General features: G+C 43.1%; 10 non-coding genes across 10 annotated transcripts; all 10 read left to right on the top strand.

The window, feature by feature from the left end:
* Positions 1 to 1134: 1134 nt before the first annotated feature.
* Positions 1135 to 1206, top strand: TRNAD-GUC (transfer RNA aspartic acid (anticodon GUC)). The gene has a single exon. It is a non-coding gene; the product is annotated as a tRNA-Asp (tRNA).
* A 1495-nt stretch (positions 1207 to 2701) lies between these two features.
* Positions 2702 to 2773, top strand: TRNAD-GUC (transfer RNA aspartic acid (anticodon GUC)). The gene has a single exon. It is a non-coding gene; the product is annotated as a tRNA-Asp (tRNA).
* A 1424-nt stretch (positions 2774 to 4197) lies between these two features.
* Positions 4198 to 4269, top strand: TRNAD-GUC (transfer RNA aspartic acid (anticodon GUC)). Its single transcript has one exon. It is a non-coding gene; the product is annotated as a tRNA-Asp (tRNA).
* A 1424-nt stretch (positions 4270 to 5693) lies between these two features.
* TRNAD-GUC (transfer RNA aspartic acid (anticodon GUC)) lies at positions 5694 to 5765 on the top strand. The gene has a single exon. It is a non-coding gene; the product is annotated as a tRNA-Asp (tRNA).
* Positions 5766 to 7258: 1493 nt separating this feature from the next.
* On the top strand, positions 7259 to 7330 carry TRNAD-GUC (transfer RNA aspartic acid (anticodon GUC)). Its single transcript has one exon. It is a non-coding gene; the product is annotated as a tRNA-Asp (tRNA).
* A 1492-nt stretch (positions 7331 to 8822) lies between these two features.
* TRNAD-GUC (transfer RNA aspartic acid (anticodon GUC)) lies at positions 8823 to 8894 on the top strand. Its single transcript has one exon. It is a non-coding gene; the product is annotated as a tRNA-Asp (tRNA).
* A 1424-nt stretch (positions 8895 to 10318) lies between these two features.
* TRNAD-GUC (transfer RNA aspartic acid (anticodon GUC)) lies at positions 10319 to 10390 on the top strand. The gene has a single exon. It is a non-coding gene; the product is annotated as a tRNA-Asp (tRNA).
* Positions 10391 to 11886: 1496 nt separating this feature from the next.
* TRNAD-GUC (transfer RNA aspartic acid (anticodon GUC)) lies at positions 11887 to 11958 on the top strand. The gene has a single exon. It is a non-coding gene; the product is annotated as a tRNA-Asp (tRNA).
* Positions 11959 to 13382: 1424 nt separating this feature from the next.
* On the top strand, positions 13383 to 13454 carry TRNAD-GUC (transfer RNA aspartic acid (anticodon GUC)). The gene has a single exon. It is a non-coding gene; the product is annotated as a tRNA-Asp (tRNA).
* Positions 13455 to 14946: 1492 nt separating this feature from the next.
* Positions 14947 to 15018, top strand: TRNAD-GUC (transfer RNA aspartic acid (anticodon GUC)). Its single transcript has one exon. It is a non-coding gene; the product is annotated as a tRNA-Asp (tRNA).
* Positions 15019 to 15128: the final 110 nt, after the last annotated feature.

Genomic DNA, 15128 nt, shown 5'->3' with positions numbered 1-15128 from the left:
GCTGCTTCTGATACTGTTGATACGTTTACGTTGTTAAATCGTCTTGAGACTTCTGTGGACATCTCAGGGACTGCTGCTATCTGTTGGCTCATGCCATACAACAAAGAGCAGTCTGTCTCAATGGGCGACTGCTCACCTGATCGTGGCTTAGTGTCCTCTGGGGTTGCTCGGGGCTCTAGTTTGGGCCCTCTGTTGTTCAGCCTGTATTTGCTACCGCTTGGTCACAATTTTTCGCCTTCATGGCTTAAATTTACACTTTTATACTCACGACTTACAGATTTATCTTAAGACTATGACTGACACCAAAGTTGCAGTTTCCGTACTCTATCACGTTGTCTTGCTGAGGTCAAGTCGTGGATCCATCTAAACTTTCTTAAATTAAGTTGTGGTAAGACAGAGATTATGTTTTTGAGCTCTCCCCATCAAGTGCATTCACTTTTTTCTGGTTTTATTATGTCCATGTACGGGAGTGTGAGGTCAGAAACGTGGGTGTTATTCTACACCCCAGTTTGACATTTGAAGCTCCCGTACCTAATATTACCCAAATCTAGTGCTGTTCCTTACTGGTTGGATTACTATAATGCCTTGCTTGAATGGGACCTGGACCTCCACTAGGTCGACTCGGCCTCAAATGAGGACCTGGCGCGGTGTGCAAACAATGCCAGTGGGGAGACAAAGGCAGCCGGGCGTGGCGCTGGCCACTCACACCCTCGTGTGCCGTGCCGGCCTTAATATGAGCTGCTAACTAACAGCACTTGCCCCAACAGTCCGTTAAGGCTATGCAGGGGATCTTTGCCTTTGTGCAATTGTGGTGACTCAATGCCCCTCTTCCGACGACGAACTAGCATCAGGACTCAATGTAAGTGAAGAGAAAAGTGTTTTCTATACAGTGTAACATGCAAATGTACAATTTTTTACAATGCTTCCCTTTTTTGTTGAACGGAAACACATTTTATAACAATGACCGTACGGGCATTTTAATATAGTGCTTTTCTGTGGTCCAAATTACGAACGGGTCTCAGGAACGAATCAGTTTCGTAATCAGAGGAGTGCCGGTAATGTAACGGAATGTTTTATCTTTAATTTTCAACATTTATTTAGAGCCCCAAGTGACATTAGCATTATTACAGCCATTCCTCGATAGTATAGTGGATAGAATCCCCGCCTGTCACGCGGGAGACCGGGGTTCAATTCCCCGTCGGGGAGAGCAGGTTTTTTCAACATTCGTTTTAAAATTATATATTTTTTTCCACTTACGTTCATATTATTTATGAAGGCTTGTTGTTCACTTCTGTCACATGATTTCCACCAATCATTAAATAAGCAGTGGATCTCAAAATACCTGTCAGTGTTATACCCAGCACATAATCACGTAATCTCACTTTATTACATGTGATTATATGATGGGTATACTATTGTTGATTTGATTACGTTATATACATAATTTACTTATTGCCGATTCTGGTGCATTGGCCATCTTGGTAGTTCTGGATCTTAGTGCTGCTTCTGATTCTGTTGATACGTTTACGTTGTTAAATCGTCTTGAGACTTCTGTGGACATCTCAGGGACTGCTGCTATCTGTTGGCTCATGCCATACAACAAAGAACAGTCTGTCTCAATGGGCGACTGCTCACCTGATCGTGGCTTAGTGTCCTCTGGGGTTGCGCGGGGCTCTAGTTTGGGCCCTCTGCTGTTCAGCATGTATTTGCTACCGCTTGGTCACAATTTTTCGCCTTCATGGCTTAAATTTACACTTTTATACTCACGACTTACAGATTTATCTTAAGACTATGACTGACACCAAAGTTGCAGTTTCCGTACTCTATCACGTTGTCTTGCTGAGGTCAAGTCGTGGATCCATCTAAACTTTCTTAAATTAAGTTGTGGTAAGACAGAGATTATGTTTTTGAGCACTCCCCATCAAGTGCATTCACTTTTTTCTGGTTTTATTATGGCCATGTACGGGAGTGTGAGGTCAGAAACGTGGGTGTTATTCTACACCCCAGTTTGACATTTGAAGCTCCCGTACCTAATATTACCCAAATCTAGTGCTGTTCCTTACTGGTTGGATTACTATAATGTCTTGCTTGAATGAGACCTGGACCTCCACTAGGTCGACTCGGCCTCAAATGAGGACCTGGCGCGGTGTGCAAACAATGCCAGTGGGGAGACAAAGGCAGCCGGGCGTGGCGCTGGCCACTCACACCCTCGTGTGCCGTGCCGGCCTTAATATGAGCTGCTAACTAACAGCACTTGCCCCAACAGTCCGTTAAGGCTATGCGGGGGATCTTTGCCTTTGTGCAATTATGGTGACTCAATGCCCCTCTTCCGACGACGAACTAGCATCGGGACTCAATGTAAGTGAAGAGAAAAGTGTTTTCTATACAGTGTTACATGCAAATGTACAATTTTTTACAATGCTTCCCTTTTTTGTTGAACGGAAACACATTTTATAACAATGACCGTACGGGCATTTTAATATAGTGCTTTTCTGTGGTCCAAATTACGAACGGATCTCAGGAACGAATTAGTTTCGTAATCAGAGGAGTGCCGGTAATGTAACGGAATATTTTATCTTTAATTTTCAACATTTACTTAGAGCCCCAAGTGACATTAGCATTATTAGGGTTCAATATCTCAAGGGGGGGCGTTCCAGATAGCTGCAGAAGTGCCTAACTTTTTGCCAACGGTCGCAGCCATTCCTCGATAGTATAGTGGTTAGTATCCCCGCCTGTCACGCGGGAGACCGGGGTTCAATTCCCCGTCGGGGAGAGCAGGTTTTTTCAACATTCGTTTTGTGAATTATATTTTTTTCCACTTACGTTAATATTATTTATGAAGGCTTGTTGTTCACTTCTGTCACATGATTTCCAGCAATCATTAAATAAGCAGTGGATCTCAAAATACCTGTCAGTGTTATACCCAGCACATAATCACGTAATCTCACTTTATTACATGTGATTATATGATGGGTATACTATTGTTGATTTGATTACGTTATACATAATTCACTTATTGCCGATTATGGTGCATTGGCCATCTTGGTAGTTCTGGATCTTAGTGCTGCTTCTGATACTGTTGATACGTTTACGTTGTTAAATCGTCTTGAGACTTCTGTGGACATCTCAGGGACTGCTGCTATCTGTTGGCTCATGCCATACAACAAAGAGCAGTCTGTCTCAATGGGCGACTGCTCACCTGATCGTGGCTTAGTGTCCTCTGGGGTTGCTCGGGGCTCTAGTTTGGGCCCTCTGTTGTTCAGCCTGTATTTGCTACCGCTTGGTCACAATTTTTCGCCTTCATGGCTTAAATTTACACTTTTATACTCACGACTTACAGATTTATCTTAAGACTATGACTGACACCAAAGTTGCAGTTTCCGTACTCTATCACGTTGTCTTGCTGAGGTCAAGTCGTGGATCCATCTAAACTTTCTTAAATTAAGTTGTGGTAAGACAGAGATTATGTTTTTGAGCTCTCCCCATCAAGTGCATTCACTTTTTTCTGGTTTTATTATGGCCATGTACGGGAGTGTGAGGTCAGAAACGTGGGTGTTATTCTACACCCCAGTTTGACATTTGAAGCTCCCGTACCTAATATTACCCAAATCTAGTGCTGTTCCTTACTGGTTGGATTACTATAATGCCTTGCTTGAATGGGACCTGGACCTCCACTAGGTCGACTCGGCCTCAAATGAGGACCTGGCGCGGTGTGCAAACAATGCCAGTGGGGAGACAAAGGCAGCCGGGCGTGGCGCTGGCCACTCACACCCTCGTGTGCCGTCCCGGCCTTAATATGAGCTGCTAACTAACAGCACTTGCCCCAACAGTCCGTTAAGGCTATGCAGGGGATCTTTGCCTTTGTGCAATTGTGGTGACTCAATGCCCCTCTTCCGACGACGAACTAGCATCAGGACTCAATGTAAGTGAAGAGAAAAGTGTTTTCTATACAGTGTAACATGCAAATGTACAATTTTTTACAATGCTTCCCTTTTTTGTTGAACGGAAACACATTTTATAACAATGACCGTACGGGCATTTTAATATAGTGCTTTTCTGTGGTCCAAATTACGAACGGGTCTCAGGAACGAATCAGTTTCGTAATCAGAGGAGTGCCGGTAATGTAACGGAATGTTTTATCTTTAATTTTCAACATTTATTTAGAGCCCCAAGTGACATTAGCATTATTACAGCCATTCCTCGATAGTATAGTGGTTAGTATCCCCGCCTGTCACGCGGGAGACCGTGGTTCAATTCCCCGTCGGGGAGAGCAGGTTTTTTCAACATTCGTTTTGTGAATTATATTTTTTTCCACTTACGTTAATATTATTTATGAAGGCTTGTTGTTCACTTCTGTCACATGATTTCCACCAATCATTAAATAAGCAGTGGATCTCAAAATACCTGTCAGTGTTATACCCAGCACATAATCACGTAATCTCACTTTATTACATGTGATTATATGATGGGTATACTATTGTTGATTTGATTACGTTATACATAATTCACTTATTGCCGATTATGGTGCATTGGCCATCTTGGTAGTTCTGGATCTTAGTGCTGCTTCTGATACTGTTGATACGTTTACGTTGTTAAATCGTCTTGAGACTTCTGTGGACATCTCAGGGACTGCTGCTATCTGTTGGCTCATGCCATACAACAAAGAGCAGTCTGTCTCAATGGGCGACTGCTCACCTGATCGTGGCTTAGTGTCCTCTGGGGTTGCTCGGGGCTCTAGTTTGGGCCCTCTGTTGTTCAGCCTGTATTTGCTACCGCTTGGTCACAATTTTTCGCCTTCATGGCTTAAATTTACACTTTTATACTCACGACTTACAGATTTATCTTAAGACTATGACTGACACCAAAGTTGCAGTTTCCGTACTCTATCACGTTGTCTTGCTGAGGTCAAGTCGTGGATCCATCTAAACTTTCTTAAATTAAGTTGTGGTAAGACAGAGATTATGTTTTTGAGCTCTCCCCATCAAGTGCATTCACTTTTTTCTGGTTTTATTATGTCCATGTACGGGAGTGTGAGGTCAGAAACGTGGGTGTTATTCTACACCCCAGTTTGACATTTGAAGCTCCCGTACCTAATATTACCCAAATCTAGTGCTGTTCCTTACTGGTTGGATTACTATAATGCCTTGCTTGAATGGGACCTGGACCTCCACTAGGTCGACTCGGCCTCAAATGAGGACCTGGCGCGGTGTGCAAACAATGCCAGTGGGGAGACAAAGGCAGCCGGGCGTGGCGCTGGCCACTCACACCCTCGTGTGCCGTGCCGGCCTTAATATGAGCTGCTAACTAACAGCACTTGCCCCAACAGTCCGTTAAGGCTATGCAGGGGATCTTTGCCTTTGTGCAATTGTGGTGACTCAATGCCCCTCTTCCGACGACGAACTAGCATCAGGACTCAATGTAAGTGAAGAGAAAAGTGTTTTCTATACAGTGTAACATGCAAATGTACAATTTTTTAAAATGCTTCCCTTTTTTGTTGAACGGAAACACATTTTATAACAATGACCGTACGGGCATTTTAATATAGTGCTTTTCTGTGGTCCAAATTACGAACGGGTCTCAGGAACGAATCAGTTTCGTAATCAGAGGAGTGCCGGTAATGTAACGGAATGTTTTATCTTTAATTTTCAACATTTATTTAGAGCCCCAAGTGACATTAGCATTATTACAGCCATTCCTCGATAGTATAGTGGATAGAATCCCCGCCTGTCACGCGGGAGACCGGGGTTCAATTCCCCGTCGGGGAGAGCAGGATTTTTCAGCATTCGTTTTAAAATTATATATTTTTTTCCACTTACGTTCATATTATTTATGAAGGCTTGTTGTTCACTTCTGTCACATGATTTCCACCAATCATTAAATAAGCAGTGGATCTCAAAATACCTGTCAGTGTTATACCCAGCACATAATCACGTAATCTCACTTTATTACATGTGATTATATGATGGGTATACTATTGTTGATTTGATTACGTTATACATAATTCACTTATTGCCGATTATGGTGCATTGGCCATCTTGGTAGTTCTGGATCTTAGTGCTGCTTCTGATACTGTTGATACGTTTACGTTGTTAAATCGTCTTGAGACTTCTGTGGACATCTCAGGGACTGCTGCTATCTGTTGGCTCATGCCATACAACAAAGAGCAGTCTGTCTCAATGGGCGACTGCTCACCTGATCGTGGCTTAGTGTCCTCTGGGGTTGCTCGGGGCTCTAGTTTGGGCCCTCTGTTGTTCAGCCTGTATTTGCTACCGCTTGGTCACAATTTTTCGCCTTCATGGCTTAAATTTACACTTTTATACTCACGACTTACAGATTTATCTTAAGACTATGACTGACACCAAAGTTGCAGTTTCCGTACTCTATCACGTTGTCTTGCTGAGGTCAAGTCGTGGATCCATCTAAACTTTCTTAAATTAAGTTGTGGTAAGACAGAGATTATGTTTTTGAGCTCTCCCCATCAAGTGCATTCACTTTTTTCTGGTTTTATTATGGCCATGTACGGGAGTGTGAGGTCAGAAACGTGGGTGTTATTCTACACCCCAGTTTGACATTTGAAGCTCCCGTACCTAATATTACCCAAATCTAGTGCTGTTCCTTACTGGTTGGATTACTATAATGCCTTGCTTGAATGGGACCTGGACCTCCACTAGGTCGACTCGGCCTCAAATGAGGACCTGGCGCGGTGTGCAAACAATGCCAGTGGGGAGACAAAGGCAGCCGGGTGTGGCGCTGGCCACTCACACCCTCGTGTGCCGTGCCGGCCTTAATATGAGCTGCTAACTAACAGCACTTGCCCCAACAGTCCGTTAAGGCTATGCAGGGGATCTTTGCCTTTGTGCAATTGTGGTGACTCAATGCCCCTCTTCCGACGACGAACTAGCATCAGGACTCAATGTAAGTGAAAAGAAAAGTGTTTTCTATACAGTGTAACATGCAAATGTACAATTTTTTACAATGCTTCCCTTTTTTGTTGAACGGAAACACATTTTATAACAATGACCGTACGGGCATTTTAATATAGTGCTTTTCTGTGGTCCAAATTACGAACGGGTCTCAGGAACGAATCAGTTTCGTAATCAGAGGAGTGCCGGTAATGTAACGGAATGTTTTATCTTTAATTTTCAACATTTATTTAGAGCCCCAAGTGACATTAGCATTATTAGGGTTCAATATCTCAAGGGAGGGCGTTCCAGATAGCTGCAGAAGTGCCTAACTTTTTGCCAACGGTCGCAGCCATTCCTCGATAGTATAGTGGTTAGTATCCCCGCCTGTCACGCGGGAGACCGGGGTTCAATTCCCCGTCGGGGAGAGCAGGTTTTTTCAACATTCGTTTTGTGAATTATATTTTTTTCCACTTACGTTAATATTATTTATGAAGGCTTGTTGTTCACTTCTGTCACATGATTTCCACCAATCATTAAATAAGCAGTGGATCTCAAAATACCTGTCAGTGTTATACCCAGCACATAATCACGTAATCTCACTTTATTACATGTGATTATATGATGGGTATACTATTGTTGATTTGATTACGTTATACATAATTCACTTATTGCCGATTATGGTGCATTGGCCATCTTGGTAGTTCTGGATCTTAGTGCTGCTTCTGATACTGTTGATACGTTTACGTTGTTAAATCGTCTTGAGACTTCTGTGGACATCTCAGGGACTGCTGCTATCTGTTGGCTCATGCCATACAACAAAGAGCAGTCTGTCTCAATGGGCGACTGCTCACCTGATCGTGGCTTAGTGTCCTCTGGGGTTGCTCGGGGCTCTAGTTTGGGCCCTCTGTTGTTCAGCCTGTATTTGCTACCGCTTGGTCACAATTTTTCGCCTTCATGGCTTAAATTTACACTTTTATACTCACGACTTACAGATTTATCTTAAGACTATGACTGACACCAAAGTTGCAGTTTCCGTACTCTATCACGTTGTCTTGCTGAGGTCAAGTCGTGGATCCATCTAAACTTTCTTAAATTAAGTTGTGGTAAGACAGAGATTATGTTTTTGAGCTCTCCCCATCAAGTGCATTCACTTTTTTCTGGTTTTATTATGGCCATGTACGGGAGTGTGAGGTCAGAAACGTGGGTGTTATTCTACACCCCAGTTTGACATTTGAAGCTCCCGTACCTAATATTACCCAAATCTAGTGCTGTTCCTTACTGGTTGGATTACTATAATGCCTTGCTTGAATGGGACCTGGACCTCCACTAGGTCGACTCGGCCTCAAATGAGGACCTGGCGCGGTGTGCAAACAATGCCAGTGGGGAGACAAAGGCAGCCGGGCGTGGCGCTGGCCACTCACACCCTCGTGTGCCGTCCCGGCCTTAATATGAGCTGCTAACTAACAGCACTTGCCCCAACAGTCCGTTAAGGCTATGCAGGGGATCTTTGCCTTTGTGCAATTGTGGTGACTCAATGCCCCTCTTCCGACGACGAACTAGCATCAGGACTCAATGTAAGTGAAAAGAAAAGTGTTTTCTATACAGTGTAACATGCAAATGTACAATTTTTTACAATGCTTCCCTTTTTTGTTGAACGGAAACACATTTTATAACAATGACCGTACGGGCATTTTAATATAGTGCTTTTCTGTGGTCCAAATTACGAACGGGTCTCAGGAACGAATCAGTTTCGTAATCAGAGGAGTGCCGGTAATGTAACGGAATGTTTTATCTTTAATTTTCAACATTTATTTAGAGCCCCAAGTGACATTAGCATTATTAGGGTTCAATATCTCAAGGGAGGGCGTTCCAGATAGCTGCAGAAGTGCCTAACTTTTTGCCAACGGTCGCAGCCATTCCTCGATAGTATAGTGGTTAGTATCCCCGCCTGTCACGCGGGAGACCGGGGTTCAATTCCCCGTCGGGGAGAGCAGGTTTTTTCAACATTCGTTTTGTGAATTATATTTTTTTCCACTTACGTTAATATTATTTATGAAGGCTTGTTGTTCACTTCTGTCACATGATTTCCACCAATCATTAAATAAGCAGTGGATCTCAAAATACCTGTCAGTGTTATACCCAGCACATAATCACGTAATCTCACTTTATTACATGTGATTATATGATGGGTATACTATTGTTGATTTGATTACGTTATACATAATTCACTTATTGCCGATTATGGTGCATTGGCCATCTTGGTAGTTCTGGATCTTAGTGCTGCTTCTGATACTGTTGATACGTTTACGTTGTTAAATCGTCTTGAGACTTCTGTGGACATCTCAGGGACTGCTGCTATCTGTTGGCTCATGCCATACAACAAAGAGCAGTCTGTCTCAATGGGCGACTGCTCACCTGATCGTGGCTTAGTGTCCTCTGGGGTTGCTCGGGGCTCTAGTTTGGGCCCTCTGTTGTTCAGCCTGTATTTGCTACCGCTTGGTCACAATTTTTCGCCTTCATGGCTTAAATTTACACTTTTATACTCACGACTTACAGATTTATCTTAAGACTATGACTGACACCAAAGTTGCAGTTTCCGTACTCTATCACGTTGTCTTGCTGAGGTCAAGTCGTGGATCCATCTAAACTTTCTTAAATTAAGTTGTGGTAAGACAGAGATTATGTTTTTGAGCTCTCCCCATCAAGTGCATTCACTTTTTTCTGGTTTTATTATGGCCATGTACGGGAGTGTGAGGTCAGAAACGTGGGTGTTATTCTACACCCCAGTTTGACATTTGAAGCTCCCGTACCTAATATTACCCAAATCTAGTGCTGTTCCTTACTGGTTGGATTACTATAATGCCTTGCTTGAATGGGACCTGGACCTCCACTAGGTCGACTCGGCCTCAAATGAGGACCTGGCGCGGTGTGCAAACAATGCCAGTGGGGAGACAAAGGCAGCCGGGCGTGGCGCTGGCCACTCACACCCTCGTGTGCCGTCCCGGCCTTAATATGAGCTGCTAACTAACAGCACTTGCCCCAACAGTCCGTTAAGGCTATGCAGGGGATCTTTGCCTTTGTGCAATTGTGGTGACTCAATGCCCCTCTTCCGACGACGAACTAGCATCAGGACTCAATGTAAGTGAAGAGAAAAGTGTTTTCTATACAGTGTAACATGCAAATGTACAATTTTTTACAATGCTTCCCTTTTTTGTTGAACGGAAACACATTTTATAACAATGACCGTACGGGCATTTTAATATAGTGCTTTTCTGTGGTCCAAATTACGAACGGGTCTCAGGAACGAATCAGTTTCGTAATCAGAGGAGTGCCGGTAATGTAACGGAATGTTTTATCTTTAATTTTCAACATTTATTTAGAGCCCCAAGTGACATTAGCATTATTACAGCCATTCCTCGATAGTATAGTGGTTAGTATCCCCGCCTGTCACGCGGGAGACCGGGGTTCAATTCCCCGTCGGGGAGAGCAGGTTTTTTCAACATTCGTTTTTAAAATTATATATTTTTTTCCACTTACGTTCATATTATTTATGAAGGCTTGTTGTTCACTTCTGTAACATGATTTCCACCAATCATTAAATAAGCAGTGGATCTCAAAACACCTGTCAGTTTTATACCCAGCACATAATCACGTGATCTCACTTTATTACATGTGATTATATGATGGGTATACTATTGTTGATTTGATTACGTTATATACATAATTTACTTATTGCCGATTCTGGTGCATTGGCCATCTTGGTAGTTCTGGATCTTAGTGCTGCTTCTGATTCTGTTGATACGTTTACGTTGTTAAATGGTCTTGAAACTTCTGTGGACATCTCAGGGACTGCTGCTATCTGTTGGCTCATGCCATACAACAAAGAACAGTCTGTCTCAATGGGCGACTGCTCACCTGATCGTGGCTTAGTGTCCTCTGGGGTTGCGCGGGGCTCTAGTTTGGGCCCTCTGCTGTTCAGCATGTATTTGCTACCGCTTGGTCACAATTTTTCGCCTTCATGGCTTAAATTTACACTTTTATACTCACGACTTACAGATTTATCTTAAGACTATGACTGACACCAAAGTTGCAGTTTCCGTACTCTATCACGTTGTCTTGCTGAGGTCAAGTCGTGGATCCATCTAAACTTTCTTAAATTAAGTTGTGGTAAGACAGAGATTATGTTTTTGAGCACTCCCCATCAAGTGCATTCACTTTTTTCTGGTTTTATTATGGCCATGTACGGGAGTGTGAGGTCAGAAACGTGGGTGTTATTCTACACCCCAGTTTGACATTTGAAGCTCCCGTACCTAATATTACCCAAATCTAGTGCTGTTCCTTACTGGTTGGATTACTATAATGTCTTGCTTGAATGGGACCTGGACCTCCACTAGGTCGACTCGGCCTCAAATGAGGACCTGGCGCGGTGTGCAAACAATGCCAGTGGGGAGACAAAGGCAGCCGGGCGTGGCGCTGGCCACTCACACCCTCGTGTGCCGTGCCGGCCTTAATATGAGCTGCTAACTAACAGCACTTGCCCCAACAGTCCGTTAAGGCTATGCGGGGGATCTTTGCCTTTGTGCAATTATGGTGACTCTATGCCCCTCTTCCGACGACGAACTAGCATCGGGACTCAATGTAAGTGAAGAGAAAAGTGTTTTCTATACAGTGTTACATGCAAATGTACAATTTTTTACAATGCTTCCCTTTTTTGTTGAACGGAAACACATTTTATAACAATGACCGTACGGGCATTTTAATATAGTGCTTTTCTGTGGTCCAAATTACGAACGGATCTCAGGAACGAATTAGTTTCGTAATCAGAGGAGTGCCGGTAATGTAACGGAATATTTTATCTTTAATTTTCAACATTTACTTAGAGCCCCAAGTGACATTAGCATTATTAGGGTTCAATATCTCAAGGGAGGGCGTTCCAGATAGCTGCAGAAGTGCCTAACTTTTTGCCAACGGTCGCAGCCATTCCTCGATAGTATAGTGGTTAGTATCCCCGCCTGTCACGCGGGAGACCGGGGTTCAATTCCCCGTCGGGGAGAGCAGGTTTTTTCAACATTCGTTTTGTGAATTATATTTTTTTCCACTTACGTTAATATTATTTATGAAGGCTTGTTGTTCACTTCTGTCACATGATTTCCACCAATCATTAAATAAGCAGTGGATCTCAAAATACCTGTCAGTGTTATACCCAGCACATAATCACGTAATCTCACTTTATTACATGTGATTATATGATGGGTATACTATTGTTGATTTGATTACGTTATACATAATTTACTTATTGCCGATTCTGGTGCATTGGCCATCTTGGTAGTTCTGGATCTTAGTGCTGCTTCTGATACTGTTGATACGTTTACGTTGTTAAATCGTCTTGAGATTTCTGTGGTCATCTCAATGACTGCTGCTATCTGTTGGCTCATGCCATACAACAAAGAACAGTCTGTCTCAATGGGCGACTTCTCACCTGATCGTGGCTTAGTGTCCTCTGGGGTTGCGCGGGGCTCTAGTTTGGGCCCTCTGTTGTTCAGCATGTATTTGCTACCGCTTGGTCACAATTTTTCGCCTTCATGGCTTAAATTTACACTTTTATACTCACCACTTACAGATGTATCTTAAGACTATGACTGATACCAAAGTTGTAGTTTCCGTACTCTATCACGTTGTCTTGCTGAGGTCAAGTCGTGGATGCATCTAAACTTTCTTAAATTAAGTTGTGGTAAGACAGAGATTATGTTTTTGAGCTCTCCCCATCAAGTGCATTCACTTTTTTCTGGTTTTATTATGGCCATGTACGGGAGTGTGAGGTCAGAAACGTGTTTGTTATCCTACACCCCAGTTTGACATTTGAAACTCCCGTACCTAATATTACCCAAATCTAGTGCTGTTCCTTACTGGTTGGATTACTATAATGTCTTGCTTGAATGGGACCTGGACCTCCACTAGGTCGACTCGGCCTCAAATGAGGACCTGGTGCGGTGTGCAAACAATGCCAGTGGGGAGACAAAGGCAGCCGGGCGTGGCGCTGGCCACTCACAACCTCGTGTGCCGTGCCGGCCTTAATATGAGCTGCTAACTAACAGCACTTGCCCCAACAGTCCGTTAAGGCTATGCGGGGGATCTTTGCCTTTGTGCAATTGTGGTGACTCAATGCCCCTCTTCCGACGACGAACTAGCATCAGGACTCAATGTAAGTGAAAAGAAAAGTGTTTTCTATACAGTGTAACATGCAAATGTACAATTTTTTACAATGCTTCCCTTTTTTGTTGAACGGAAACACATTTTATAACAATGACCGTACGGGCATTTTAATATAGTGCTCTTCTGTGGTCCAAATTACGAACGGGTCTCAGGAACGAATCAGTTTCGTAATCAGAGGAGTGCCGGTAATGTAACGGAATGTTTTATCTTTAATTTTCAACATTTATTTAGAGCCCCAAGTGACATTAGCTTTATTACAGCCATTCCGCGATAGTATAGTGGTTAGTATCCCCGCCTGTCACGCGGGAGACCGGGGTTCAATTCCCCGTCGGGGAGAACAGGTTTTTTCAACATTCGTTTTGTAAAATATATTTTTTTCCACTTACGTTAATATTATTTATGAAGGCTTGTTGTTCACTTCTGTCACATGATTTCCACCAATCATTAAATAAGCAGTGGATCTCAAAACACCTGTCAGTTTTATACCCAGCACATAATCACGTAATCTCACTTTATTACATGTGATTATATGATGGGTATACTATTGTTGATTTGATTACGTTATACATAATTTACTTATTGCCGATTCTGATGCATTGGCCATCTTGGTAGTTCTGGATCTTAGTGCTGCTTCTGATACTGTTTATACGTTTACGTTGTTAAATCGTCTTGAGACTTCTGTGGACATCTCAGGGACTGCTGCTATCTGTTGGCTCATGCCATACAACAAAGAGTAGTCTGACTCAATGGGCGACTGCTCACCTGATCACGGCTTAATTTTCTCAGGGGTTGCTCGGGGCTCTAGTTTGGGCCCTCTGTTGTTCAGCCTGTATTTTCTACCGCTTGGCCACAATTATTCGTCTTCATGGCTTGAATCTACACTTTTATACTCACGATTCACAGATTTATCTTAAGACTATGACTGACACCAAAGTTGTAGTTTCCGTACTATATCACGTTGTCTTGCTGAGGTCAAGTCGTGGATGCATCTAAACTTTCGTAAATTAAGTTGTGGTAAGACAGAGATTATGTTTTTGAGCTCTCCCCATCAAGTGCATTCACTTTTTTCTGGTTTTATTATGGCCATGTACGGGAGTGTGAGGTTAGAAACGTTGGTGTTATCCTACACCCCAGTTTGACATTTGAAGCTGACGTACGTACTATTACCCAAATCTAGTGCTATTCCTTACTGGTTGGATTGCTATAATGCCTTGCTTGAATGGGACCTGGACCTCCACTAGGTCGACTCGGCCTCAAATGAGGACCTGGCGCGGTGTGCAAACAATGCTAGTGGGGAGACAAAGGCAGCCGGGCGTGGCGCTGGCCACTCACCCCCTCGTGTGCCGTGCCGGCCTTAATATGAGCTGGTAACTTACAGCACTTGCCCCAACAGTCCGTTATGGCTATGCGGGGGATCTTTGCCTTTGTGCAATTATGGTGACTCAATGCCCCTCTTCCGACGACGAACTAGCATCAGGACTCAATGTAAGTGAAGAGAAAAGTGTTTTCTATACAGTGTAACATGCAAATGTACAATTTTTTACAATGCTTCCCTTTTTTGTTGAACGGAAACACATTTTATAACAATGACCGTACGGGCATTTTAATATAGTGCTTTTCTGTGGTCCAAATTACGAACGGATCTCAGGAACGAATTAGTTTCGTAATCAGAGGAGTGCCGGTAATGTAACGGAATGTTTTATCTTTAATTTTCAACATTTACTTAGAGCCCCAAGTGACATTAGCATTATTAGGGTTCAATATCTTAAGGGAGAGCGTTCCAGATAGCTGCAGAAGTGCCTTACTTTTTGCCAAAGGTCGCAGCCATTCCTCGATAGTATAGTGGTTAGTATCCCCGCCTGTCACGCGGGAGACCGGGGTTCAATTCCCCGTCGGGGAGAGCAGGTTTTTTCAACATTCGTTTTGTAAATTATATTGTTTTCCACTTACGTTAATATTATTTATGAAGGCTTGTTGTTCACTTCTGTCACATGATTTCCACCAATCATT

The sequence above is a fragment of the Petromyzon marinus genome, chromosome 49 (genome assembly GCF_048934315.1).
Source record: "Petromyzon marinus isolate PM22_M1 ecotype Great Lakes invasive population chromosome 49, UKy_Petmar_22M1.pri1.0, whole genome shotgun sequence".
In the NCBI taxonomy this organism is placed as follows: Eukaryota; Metazoa; Chordata; class Hyperoartia; order Petromyzontiformes; family Petromyzontidae; genus Petromyzon; species Petromyzon marinus.
The sequence above is the reverse complement of the archived record's forward strand: the minus strand, read 5'-3'. Positions and strand labels throughout refer to the sequence as shown.